Source organism: Vicugna pacos, chromosome 6 (assembly GCF_048564905.1).
Source record: "Vicugna pacos chromosome 6, VicPac4, whole genome shotgun sequence".
Taxonomy (NCBI): Eukaryota; Metazoa; Chordata; class Mammalia; order Artiodactyla; family Camelidae; genus Vicugna; species Vicugna pacos.
The window spans coordinates 70,379,013-70,391,360 of record NC_132992.1 but is presented as its reverse complement, the minus strand read 5'-3'; the positions used below and the strand labels follow the sequence as shown (position 1 = coordinate 70,391,360).

The window sequence follows — 12,348 nt, the reverse complement described above, 5'->3', positions numbered from 1 at the left end:
AAGGGGGAACTTTAATCTATATAGTGCTTTTCTCTCAAGGAGTTGGAAACACTTCTTAAACACAACCTCTGATGTTGCTGTTTTTTAAGTACTACCCTCTGGGAAAGCTAGCAGTGATAAGCTTCCTCTTAAAGGGAGGCAGCTGGAGAAAGGGGTGAGATTCCAAGAGTCAACTCTACAACAAAGAGTTAACCCTCCCCCTCGGACGTGAGCGTCTGCCCCTTCCTTGCTTTCTACTGCGCAACCAAACTGCCCAAACTCGAACCAACCATGGCCGTCACATCCCTTGCCAGTTGACTTAACAGACACTTTCCGCAGCCTATCAGAACTTCGAACTTCCCAACTATCAACCAATTACAACTAAAGCTTCGTCTAGGACGCTCCAAGTCCGGGAGGGGGTTAATACCGGGTCCAGGAAAAGGGGCGGTAAGGAAGCTATGACGGACGGGTAAAATAAGCCAATCAGAACAGAGGACTGCCGCCTCACTATCCAATGGAGAGGTAGGAAATGTGAACTAGGGTGGGCCTGTTGTCATGGGGGAGGTGGTGGCGCTTGGTGGCTACTGGCGGCCGAGGTAGAGAACAGTGGCGCTGGAGTTGGTCGGGGGCAGCGGCAGGTGAGTTCGAGTAACGTGGGCCTGAGGTCTGGGGGCAGTCACAGTGCGGAAACTCCAGTTCGGTGCTCGGAGAGGCGAAGGCCAGCGGAGGGGGGCCTGGACTGCGGACGGGTCGGGCCGAGGCTGGGGCGGGAGCCAGGGCGGGGGCGGCGGCGGCGGCGAGTTCGCGCTGACTGGGCTGGTGGGAGAACAGCCCGACTCCTGGCCGCGGAGTTCGCGGTGGCAGGGTAGGCTGGGGCCAGACCCGAGCAGGTCAGGCCGGGAGGTCCCTTGGAACGCCCAGCTGCTTGGGTCTGGGGCACTAACCGGCAGCCGGTGTGTGAGGGGTAGGTCCCCGGGGAGACGGGAGCAGCTGGGGTCCCAGAGAGGGGGGTGACCCAGGGTGACCGGTTACGACCTGGTCGGAAGGCGGGGTGACTCGGGAATGCCCAGGACAGCTTGAATGCGAGGGAGAAGGGGAGCTCGGGAAGTCTGGGAGCGGCCCGAACGGAGAAAGCTGGTTGGGGGGTTGCGGTGCTGGGAGACTGGGAGTGGCCCGGATCCAAGGGAGAGGGGAGACGGAGGGCGGCCAGAGTGTGGGGGACAGGGAGCGGTCGGGGTCCGAGCGAGGGCGTCGAGGAAAGGCAGGGAGAGGGCTGAGGACTCTCCTGAGAAAGGCGGCTGTCGCGAGGGAGGAGGGCTCTTGGGGAGTTAAGAGGCTGCGGGTCTTCGGAGGGTCCGACCGGTGGAGACCTTGAACAGCTTGGGGTGGAATTGGAGCGCCCTTCCCCCCACCGCTGGTCTGGGATCGGAGACCCAGGACTGGACTGGGAACTCGTGCGTCTGAGGATCCTCGGGAGACCAGGGGAAAAAAATCCTCGAGGGGGTAGTCTGTGTTTGAGTCTGGGGTGAGGAGTCTAGCTGCGGAGTCGAAGTTCTCTCTGTTGGAGAGAAGTGGAGCAAAATGACACGGGGGTGGGCGGGGAGAAGTAGTTTCCTTGTAGGAAGGGAGTAGGAGATAGGGCGGAGTAGGAGGGAGCGAGAAAGTTGCTCAGGAAGAGAGTAGTGGTCTTGTGGAAGCTGGCCAGACAGATGTGAGAAATTAACATGGGGCCATTAACAGGTTCTAAGGACTTCAGAAATAGAAGACGCTTAATATTGAGATGCCGTGTAGGACCAGAGAAAAGATCCTAAAAGCAAGGTTGTGACTTGAATTACAGTGCTTTAGAAAAGGAATTTGTTTTAGGACGACAGCAATAATGTTAAAAAAAAAAAAAAAAAGAACATTGACAGGATGGGGAATTTCAGTGGGGAAAGGGTAGGAGTAGCTTAACTAAAGAAGTAGGACCGGGAATTTGATGAGAAAGAGGAGAGACATGAAGAGGATAAGCTTACCCTCGCCAAATTAGAAATAAGTTTGAATTCTCGTTCCACCAACTAACTTAGACAACTTAATCTATCTCTGTGCTGAAGTTTCATCTGTATAATAGGGATAACAATAGTTTCTACTTCTTAGTGTCGTTTTTTTTCACGAGTTAATATTTGTGGAACTTTTAGAATAGTGTCTGGCACAGAGAAAGCAGTGGATTATTAAATGTGTAGAGGATAAAGAAAGACCTGAATTTTTTTATGCAGTTCTCAAACTTGCACCAGAAGTGATTAAATAATCACCTCCAGGTGAAATACAGACTGCTGGCCCCATCCACAGTTTCTGATTCTGTAGGTCTACAGAGGGGGCCTGAGAATTTTGCATTTATCTTATGCTTATGTTGGTCAGGAGACAACACTTTAAGAATCACTTGCTTTAATGAAAACAGTTTAATGTAGCAATTCTTAAAATACCTGCATACCCTGTTAGAGATGGGTAGAGGCAAACTGCAAAAAAAGATCCTAATGTAAGGACTACCATATTTTAAGCCTGTTTTTCAAACTGTGAATCATGATTTATTAGTAACTTTTAAAATCAACTTAGTAGTTTACCACCAGCATTGAAAATTAAATGAAATAGACTAGCATTGCACACGGCAGGGAAAAATATTGTTTTTGGAAATCTTGCTCATACATGTTGTATGTACTAGGTCACAATGTAAAATATATTTCTTACAGTTAATAGAGTTTGAAAAACTGTGTTGAGCCATACAGTGCAGCAAAAACAACCCTTCAGTAGGGGCATCTAGGAACTGGGTTTTATATCTATCTATCTACCTATCTACCTACCTATCTTTTTGTGGTAATTCTTTCTCAGGTGGTGATACATTCTATTAAATTTCTTCAGTTTCTGATTTGGTTTCTTCTGTATTTGCCTTATCACATACTGTGTTGGGCCTCCTTCTAGATATTGATACTATTTGGCATGAGGACCAAAGGGAATTTGAGGCAGAGAAATGAAGTAGAGTGGTGTTTCTCCAGCGTAGTCCACTTTTGTTTCACTCATGCCTTCTTATATACCCTTTCTTTTTTACCACTCTACTGTCAAACACTGTCTGTAAGAAACCTAAGTATACACAGACATATTGACAGTAAACAGTCAACACTGAAACAGACTGGTTTGAGAACAGTTCATGTATAGAGAATAAGCGAAAACCAAGTAAGACGTTTCAAAAGAGAAAAGCAAAAAGGTGTTTCCTTTGTAGAGAGTAAAGGTATTTTAAGGCTTTTCATGGCCCTAATACAAAATATGTACTGTAGAAGCATTTTTAAGAGAACCAGATATACTTTACTTGTGTATTTTAGATTTCTAGGTTTTTAAAGGGAGAAGAAGTAGTGATAACACTCTACTGTAAAATGCACCTGGGATAGAATCTTAATTACAAAAAATAGTTGATTAAGCAGGAGCTTTTGTTGTGATGGTTTTCTCCCTTGAGGATGAACTGGATGTGGCATATGTTGTAAATTGAACTTGTTTGAGGGACCTAACTAATCTACGATAATTTTAAGCTATATTAAGAATATATGTGTATGTTTTGTGCTGTTTTTGGTTTGATTTTTCTTCTATGAAAAAACTAGATGGTTTATATTTAGAAATAGTTGATTTGTATCTGTTTTTATTGATGTAAAAACAGAGAAAGTAAGACTGAAAACTGAAAGAAGTTCTTACAGCTCCCCATTAATCCAGAGGATTTATGTAACCTTTTCACTAGTGTTTTATGAAACTATGAAGAAACTTACGGAGTAGCTTTGCATCAAAAATTTTAGATAATTTTTTTCTTTTTCAAAAATAAATCTTAGTTTTATTTAAGATTCTTATGTTAAAATTTTAAATTTTATTTGGAAGACTACAAAACATGTAATCATTGCATGTTTGAGTTGAAAAACATAAGTAGTCTTTCATAAAACAAATTTACTGATTTTTTTGTGAAAAAAGTTCCAAGGATGAAAGCTTTTGAATTCCTTATATTGAGTTAAATAGAGTATCCCTACCACCAAAGTGGTTGTTCTCTAAGTCACTGTACTGTTGGTGGGCATATTTGTGTAGATCATTCAGTTCTTTGCTAACTGATAGTGGAATGTAAAATCTGTATAATCGCGTGTGGGAAAAATATAAAAGTTCCTTCATAATTGTGAACATTAACCAGTTTGATTACTGACTTGCTTTTTAATAAATGGACTTTATTCACTTGACTTATTATTCACCCATAATTTAATCATCTTATCTACAAATAGCTCTGATTGCTCAACCCTTTTTATAGTGAGATTTGTTAATCTGTAGTTGAATAAATGGTGGTTTTTAAATCCCAAAGAAACTGCTCCTGGCTGTACAGTTTAGTGAGGCTCAATTTCACATTTCATGGGTTATTCAGGTAAATGATTTAAAAAATGGAAGTTCAATTAACACTAGTTAATTAAGTTTATTTTCTATTTCTGTAAAGTGTTATTTTCTTTTATAAATAGCTTCTGATCTGCTTTCTCTGATTCTTGCTCTCTGACTACCCATACGGTAAATCCTAATGGAAATATTGGTGCCTGAAAATCTAGTTCTGTAAGAGTACGAAACCCCTGTGCCTGGTTTTTAGTTTGCTGGGAGAATTCCTTTTATCAGAAAAGGTCTCTTGGTAAACTTATTACCTTAAAAAAAATCTTTTATTAGAGTACTTGGAAAGTTACATTTTATTTTGGATTTGCTAAAATACATCTATTGTGTTTAATAAATTATGATTTTTTCCTTTGCTCTCTGGACTGTGAATGATTATTCTAATTAGTATTTTGTCATCTCTTTAAGAGGGATAATAATATTTTGAAATATTTTCTTTTTATTCCAAATTTTGTGCTCACATTGTTCAACTAACATGTTTATATAGACTTGGCATTTCATTCTCCTTTGTTGTGCTCACTTGCTTGTGGTTCCACTAAACTAAACTAAGGGTACACTAAACTAAGGGTAGCTTCCTCAAGATGTTTGCTTGGACACTGGTGTAATTAGTGTGAATTTTCAACTTTTTGAAATTCACAGGTGGCCATTTCCGATAAAGTCTGCTACATTCAGAGTGAAGAACTCCTTTTTGTCCCTTGGCCTATCACCTTATGTGGATGCCTCAATTTGTTATGTGTTATGATATGTCAATTAAATGCATTCCTTTCAAAAAATAAATAAATTTTTATTTGTATGAAATGTATCTTGAGTTCTGCATTTCTGAACACTTATATATGATTTTTTGGACATATTGTAGTCCTTAAATTAAAATTTTTTACTCTTTTTTTTATCTTGACATTATAAAAAAATCTTTTATTTGCAAAGAAATATACTTTTTTTTGCAAATAAAAGAAAATTTGTAAAGAAAATTTATATTCAATCATATAACATTGGAAATCTCATTATTAAAGATAGAAGTTCTATATTAGGCTTTAGGATGTTCAGATCTGAGACATAGGTCCTTATAAATAGGATGTCATAATGATATTGCTGTATATTTTTGAGAATATAAAATATGCACTTGGAAATCTTGGAGCAGAAGGAGGTTTGAGACTAAGGGAGAATGAGGAGAATATGGACATGTGTTTAAGGAGTCTGGAGCATCTACAGGAAGTATGTCTAGAGGAGTGAGCCATTCTTGGCAGTTTTCCTGGAGTGACATATGTAAAGGAGGATGATCCTATTTGCAGCAGTCTCACGTGGACATATTTTTCATTCGACTTGCTATGATTCTTCTTTTTTTTTGTCTTCCACTCAGGAAAGCATGTTAGAATACAAATAAATAGACTGAGAATTGCTAGTCCTAGAGAATGGAAGCCTGGACAAGGATCATATGGGTTTAGAATGCTGGACACTTGTCTCTGTTTCTCCAGCTCTTGGGAATAGGTGCCCAGCAATTACAACTGGGCCAATCCCTTCCCACTTGTCCTTTCCAGTGGAGTCTGGAATTAGGCAATAGGAAGAGATTCCTAGTCATTTTAAATGGATTAATCAAGTCAATAATTAATGTTCAGTGATTTCCTTTCTCTCCCTACCAAAACTCTTTCTCCCTGCTTGCGTGCTGATACATTACATTCAGGATCAGAGTCTTGAGTTCTCTGATTAGATAGCAAAATCTTAACTGTGGTAATTTGTTTATGTTAAGGTGTATATAGTTAATTGGGAAAATGATGATTATCAGATTTTTTCCAATTTAGTTAGTGAAGAAGAGGGATTTAAAGTAGTAAAACACTACTTGGCTCCTGAATAAAGGCAAAGTCAGGGAAGTCAAGAACACAGAAAAAAACAAAATTCATATCTTTATTTTTAAGATTGACTTTGGCTACCTTCAGTCTTACAAAAGTAAAAGTGTACTTTTGTGCTGGTCAGTTGTGTACAAGTACTTGTTAGGTACCTTTCATGTGGTGCTGCTTTGCATAATTTATGAGGGTTTATTTACTTAATTATTTTAATATAGCCAACTTTGTTGTAAGGAACTTTAGCTCCCAGTATTATTTAATCAAGGTAAACTTTTTTTTTCAACCTAGAATCTCATAGAACCATAGAATAGCCTGATGATGATAGAAGTATATTTGTAACTACCATATTATGAAATTGAAAAAAGCATTATTTGTGTTCTGAGGAAGAATGATAGAATGGAAAAAATCCAAGTTTTATAGTTGTATGACCATGTTTTTGAATCCTTGCTCTGTCATTTACTATTTGACTAATTGGGCAGTTTATTAAACATCTCATAGCCTCAGTTTTGTCATCTATAAAGTGGAGCTTATACTATCCTCGTTAATGATGTTGAGAATAAAAGCATGAGGCTAATATTTTATCATGTGGGCACAGGTGTATCTCTAGCATATTACCCGATCCTCTTCCAGGTATGTATAAGTTTTCATTAACAGTGGGAACTGTTAACTCTACTGCTAGAAAAAACAGTTGAACGTTATAGATTAAATGATTCAAAATTAGTTCTAAATGCCAGTTAGAAAGGATCTGTTTGTCTTCCTCTGCAGTTAATACATTCCTCTTCACTATTCAAGTAGAATTAGGTTTTATTTCATAAGTTAAGTCCTGTACCTCTCTTAGTTAAGGATTTGAGCAAAGGTGAAAGAAAAATCTTTTTACATCTGCAGAAAGCTGTTAAAAGCTATATTATCTCTTAAATTGTCTCTGATGAAAGCAGCTGTATAATTTCCATAATATTCATGTTGTAATGGACTTTCAATTTCATCAATGAACATAATTTTTGAATGGTTAATTATTTAAAGAGTAGATTCATTCTTATTTTTGAAAATTATTCATTATTGGTAGTATGAAAAGATGATATTTCCTATGATAGCCAAGTCTTCCTTACTCTTACACTATTTATGGTACTAAATAGTGTATTTAAAATATTGGCAAGAAAATGAACTGTAAATGTTAATTTGTGTGACTGGTCATCATTTCTAAAAATGTTAACATTAACATGGTTCATCAAAAGCTGTTTATTTCTTTTTTTTTTTAACATTTTTTATTGATTTATAATCATTTTACAATGTTATGTCAAATTCCAGTGTTCAGCACAATTTTTCAGTCATTTATGGACATATACACACTCATTGTCACATTTTTTTCTCTGTGAGTTATCATAACATTTTGTGTATATTTCCCTGTGCTATACAGTATAATCTTGTTTATCTATCTACAATTTTGAAATCCCAGTCTATCCCTTCCCACCCTCTACCCCCCTGGCAACCACAAGTCTGTATTCTCTGTCTATGAGTCTATTTCTGTCCTGTATTTACACTTTGTTTTTGTTTGTTTGTTTTTGTTTTTGTTTTTTAGACTCCACATATGAACGATCTCATATGGTATTTTTCTTTCTCTTTCTGGCTTACTTCACTTAGAATGACATTCTCCAGGAGCATCCATTTTGCTGCAAATGGCATTATGTTGTCTGTTTTTATGGTTGAGTAGTATTCCATTGTATAAATATACCACATCTTCTTTATCCAGTCACCTGTTGATGGACATTTAGGCTGTTTCCATGTTTTGGCTGTTGTAAATAGTGCTGCTATGAACATTGGGGTGTAGGTGTCATCCTGAAGTAGATTTCCTTCTGGATACAAGCCCAGGAGTGGGATTCCTGGGTCATATGGTAAGTCTATTCCTAGTCTTTTGAAGAATCTCCACACTGTTTTCCATAGTGGCTGCACCAAACTGCATTCCCACCAGCAGTGTAGGAGGGTTCCCCTTTCTCCACCGCCTCTCCAGCATTTGTCATTTGTGGATTTTTGAATGACGGCCATTCTGACTGGTGTGAGGTGATACCTCATTGTAGTTTTGATTTGCATTTCTCTGATAATTAGTGATGTTGAGCATTTTTTCATGTGCCTTTTGATCATTTGTATGTCTTCCTTGGAGAATTGCTTGTTTAGGTCTTCTGTCCATTTTTGGATTGGGTTGTTTATTTTTTTCTTATTGAGTTGTATTAGCTGCTTATATATTCTGGAGATCAATCCTTTGTCGGTTTCATTTGCAAAAATTTTCTCCCATTCCATAGGTTGTCTTCTTGTTTTACTTCTGGTTTCCTTTGCTGTGCAGAAGCTTGTTAGTTTCATTAGGTCCCAAAAGCTGTTTATTTCTTAATGATATCTTTCTCTTATATTATAGCTTAATTTTAGAAACCATGCAGTTTGGTATTTTATCATATTGTTGAAGATTTTTAAAAAACATCTTACGATGTTAGATTTAATCTCTTCATAAAGCTGTAAATTGTTTGAAGTAGAGTTTATCTTTTTTGGTATTTTCTGACATACATAAATGTACCAAATGAATGGTGGGAAGACCTTGATTGGAGGCTGAGTTTATGACATCACCTAAATGAACTTCAATTGCCTGAGTTCAGATCTAATTCTACTTCCTTAGGCAAGTTAATTTAGCTTCAGTTTTCTCATCTGTAAAGTAAATTGCTTTGAGAATTATATGAGATAATTCGCATAGAGCATCTATCACAGTACTTAGCTCATAGTAAATGCTTAGTAAATGTTAGCTACTGTTGTAAGGATCCAGAATTGCAAATAGGAGGTAAAGTGAATAAATCAGATAGGAGGCAAAAGATTTTTCTGTGTTTTTTGCATGAACTGTAAAAGAGTCTTAGTGAACTATGAAACCGAAGCTTCATTTAGACATTCAAAGCAATCTTGAATTCTTCTTGACCCTGTTGTGTTATGTTTAGTCCAGTTTGTGGAAAAACTTGAATCTTTAGTTCAGCTGTGTTTTTTTGCTTTTCAGTCACAGTTAATTCTTAATTGTTTACACTCAGATTAGTGTTGTTTTAACTAATCCCTAAATTCTTTTGGATTATGTAGTGTAGCTATGGAACCTCTTAGATAAATTTTTCGCTAGACTTGACTCTACTTTATTTAATATTTAAGTGTTGAATCTCCTTGGCATTGAATATCCCAATTAGCAGTTCTTAATCTGTTACCTGCAACTGTTTTGATTTGGGGTGGATATTTTCTGCAATTAGTAAAGCATTCTCAAATCCATTTGCTCATCAAGTATTATCTGTAGACAAAGGTAATAAGTTCTAAATATATATATGCCTATATAGTTATATATATATTTAGAATTGATTACTGTTGTACATACATACACATATACTTACATATTTGAAGAATATATATTTTCAAATAAATGTTGAGATGAATTTTTAATCTTTATTTAGACTGAATTTATTGTGGCTTTGGCTGTTTTCACTATTTGTTCCATCAGTGGATGCTGAAAATTCAGTTATTACCATGTAGGGATCAGTTAATATTTTGACTTTTAGAAAGGTTCATCATACTTAAAAGCTCTCACCTTACTTTTTCTACCCTTTTCTTACCCAAATGTGCCAATTCTGAAACCCTAGTATACTTCTGTTCCCACAGCATAGCATATGCATTGTTGGGGACAATTTTATTCAGGTATAACTGATACATAATGAAATTGCACATATTTAAAGTATACAGTTTGACTGAGTTTTAAAAATCTCTATATATACCACAATCAAGATAAGGAATGTTACTTACCACTCTAAAAATTTCCTTGTGCCCCCTGGTAATCCATCTCTCATTTTCCACTCCCACTGGTAACAAACTGCTGTCATTATAGTTTGCATTTTCTAGAATTCTATATAAAGAGAATTGTATGATGTTTACTCTTGAGAGGGAAGTCTCGTGTCTTTCATTCTGTCTAAATAGCTTAAGGTTCATCCATATTATTTTGTATATCAGTAATTTGTTCCTTTTTATTGCTGAGTACTGTTCCAATATATGATATATCACAGTTATTTAAATCTATAATGCTAACATGGGGTTGTTTCCAGTTTTTGGCTATTCAAATAAAGCTGTGAACATTCTTTTTCATTTTTGCACAGATACATGTTTTCATTTCTCTTGGGTGTATATCTAGTAGTGGAATTGCTGGGCCATTGGTAACTCAGTTTCCAAAGCAGCGATACCATTTTATATTCCCATCAGCAATGGGAATGAGCATTCTAACTTCTCCACATCCTCACCAACATGTGTTAATATCTGTTTTTTGATTAAGTCATGCTTGTGGATGAGAAGTGATAATTCATTGTGGTTTTGTTTTGCATTTTCCTGATGGCTGTTGATGTTGAGAATTTTTCCATGGGTTTATTGACCATCTGTATATTTTTGGAGAAATACCTATTTGAATCTCTTACCCATTTAAAAAATGGGTTTTTTTTTAAGTTATGAGTTTTTTAAAAATCTATTTATTCTGAATATATATCCCTTATCAGAGATAAGATTTGCAAATATTTTCTCCCAATATGTGGCTTGTATTTTCACTCTCTTAATGGTGTCCTTTGAAGCACAAAACTTTATTTTGATAAAGCAGTATGTTTGTACTTTTGGTATGGTATCTATGAAATAATTGTCTGATCCATGGTCATGACTATTTATGCCTATGTTTTCTTCTAAGAGTTTATACTTTTAGCACTTAACAGTCAGTTTTATTATCCATTTTGGGTTAATTTTTGTGTATGGTGCGGCTAAGGGGCCCAACTTAATTCTTTACATGTGGTTATCCAGTTGTCTCCACCGTTTATTGAGACCATTACGTATTTTTTTTTTCAATTTTTATTTATTTATTTTTTTGGGGGGAGGTAATTAGGTTATTTGTTTATTTTTTAATGGTGGTACTGGAGAATTGAACCTAGGGCTTCATGCATGCTAAGCATGCACTCTACCACTGAACTATACCCTCTCCCCGAGACCATTACTTTTTGTTTATTGGCTTCTTAGGCAAGTTTAATGAAATTCTCTGCTTTGTTACTATTTCTTCGAAGTGGCAATTTGTTGGCTTTTGGGTCTAGTGTCACAGTTGGGGTCATGGTGCTGAGGGAAGCAATTACGAATTGCAAGAAAGGGTTATAAATGAACCCACTGATATAAATATACAGTTGTCTAATTTCATCTTTACATTACTTGAAACTTGACTATTAAATGAAGTACAGCTGCCATTTTTCTGCCTACTGGGAAGCCTTGTGTCCATAGTTTTACAGAAGCTTCAGTGCTGGACCATTTAATGGAAATGAGGGTCAGCTTTTTGAATATGTGACTTAAAGGAAAAAAAAATTCTGTCGTATCTCTCCTTGCCCCTCTTCTCTCCCCTTTTCCTTTTTAAACTCACCTACCTTATTACCTTTTTATCTTAAGAAGACTTTTTGGATTATTAACACATGTCCTTTTTCTGAAGGAAGATCACAAACTAAGGCATTATTTTTTAAATTGGAAATTCAAGAAAATGTTCTGTAATGATGACTGAAAACATTATAGAGAAATTATAAGTATTTTTATTAACCTTGCTAAATTTAAGATCCAGAATTACTATCAATAATATCAAAGTTTTCTTTTCTACATGATCCTAGTTGAAGATTGAAATAGCATGATATTTTTCTTTTTATTTAAAAGTTAATAAAGTAAAAATACAATTATTTAACAACTTGTGAGATTTACTTATCATTTTGTAACTTATTCTTTATTGAACAGTTAACCCTAAACTGGGCTTTTGACTTTTTTCCTATGTCATAATAGACATTAATGATTCTCTTTTGGAGGTCTTATAATAAGCAAAGGGAAAAGTATACCTCTTTTACAGAGTATTTGGATTTTATGTGTCTCATCTCTATTTGTAGAGTTCTGTTTCTTTAGAATATGAGGCCAGTACTTCGCCAAGTAAGAACTAATTTCCTGGGAAATCAGGTTGCTGGCTTGACTTCTTGCTGTGCCTTTCCCTTTTGTTGCTTTGTAAAAGAACTGAGCTCAGTCCTGTGGAAAATTACTAAATCATCTAATT

The 12,348-nt window shown here is 36.5% G+C and overlaps 1 protein-coding gene across 14 annotated transcripts in view; it reads left to right on the top strand.

Moving 5' to 3' along the window:
- The first annotated feature begins 501 nt into the window (after window positions 1–501).
- The window catches only part of NUMB (NUMB endocytic adaptor protein), a 156,348-nt gene continuing 144,501 nt past the window's right edge, over window positions 502–12,348 (top strand). For 6 of the 14 annotated variants that reach the window (XM_031679203.2, XM_031679206.2, XM_031679202.2 and 3 more), the window contains exon 1: window positions 529–617. The gene's annotated coding sequence lies outside the window, so the exon portion shown is untranslated. Of the gene's footprint in view, window positions 618–782; window positions 944–12,348 lie in introns of those variants that run through there. The other 8 variants (XM_031679210.2, XM_031679207.2, XM_031679209.2 and 5 more) reach the window with 5 other exon arrangements.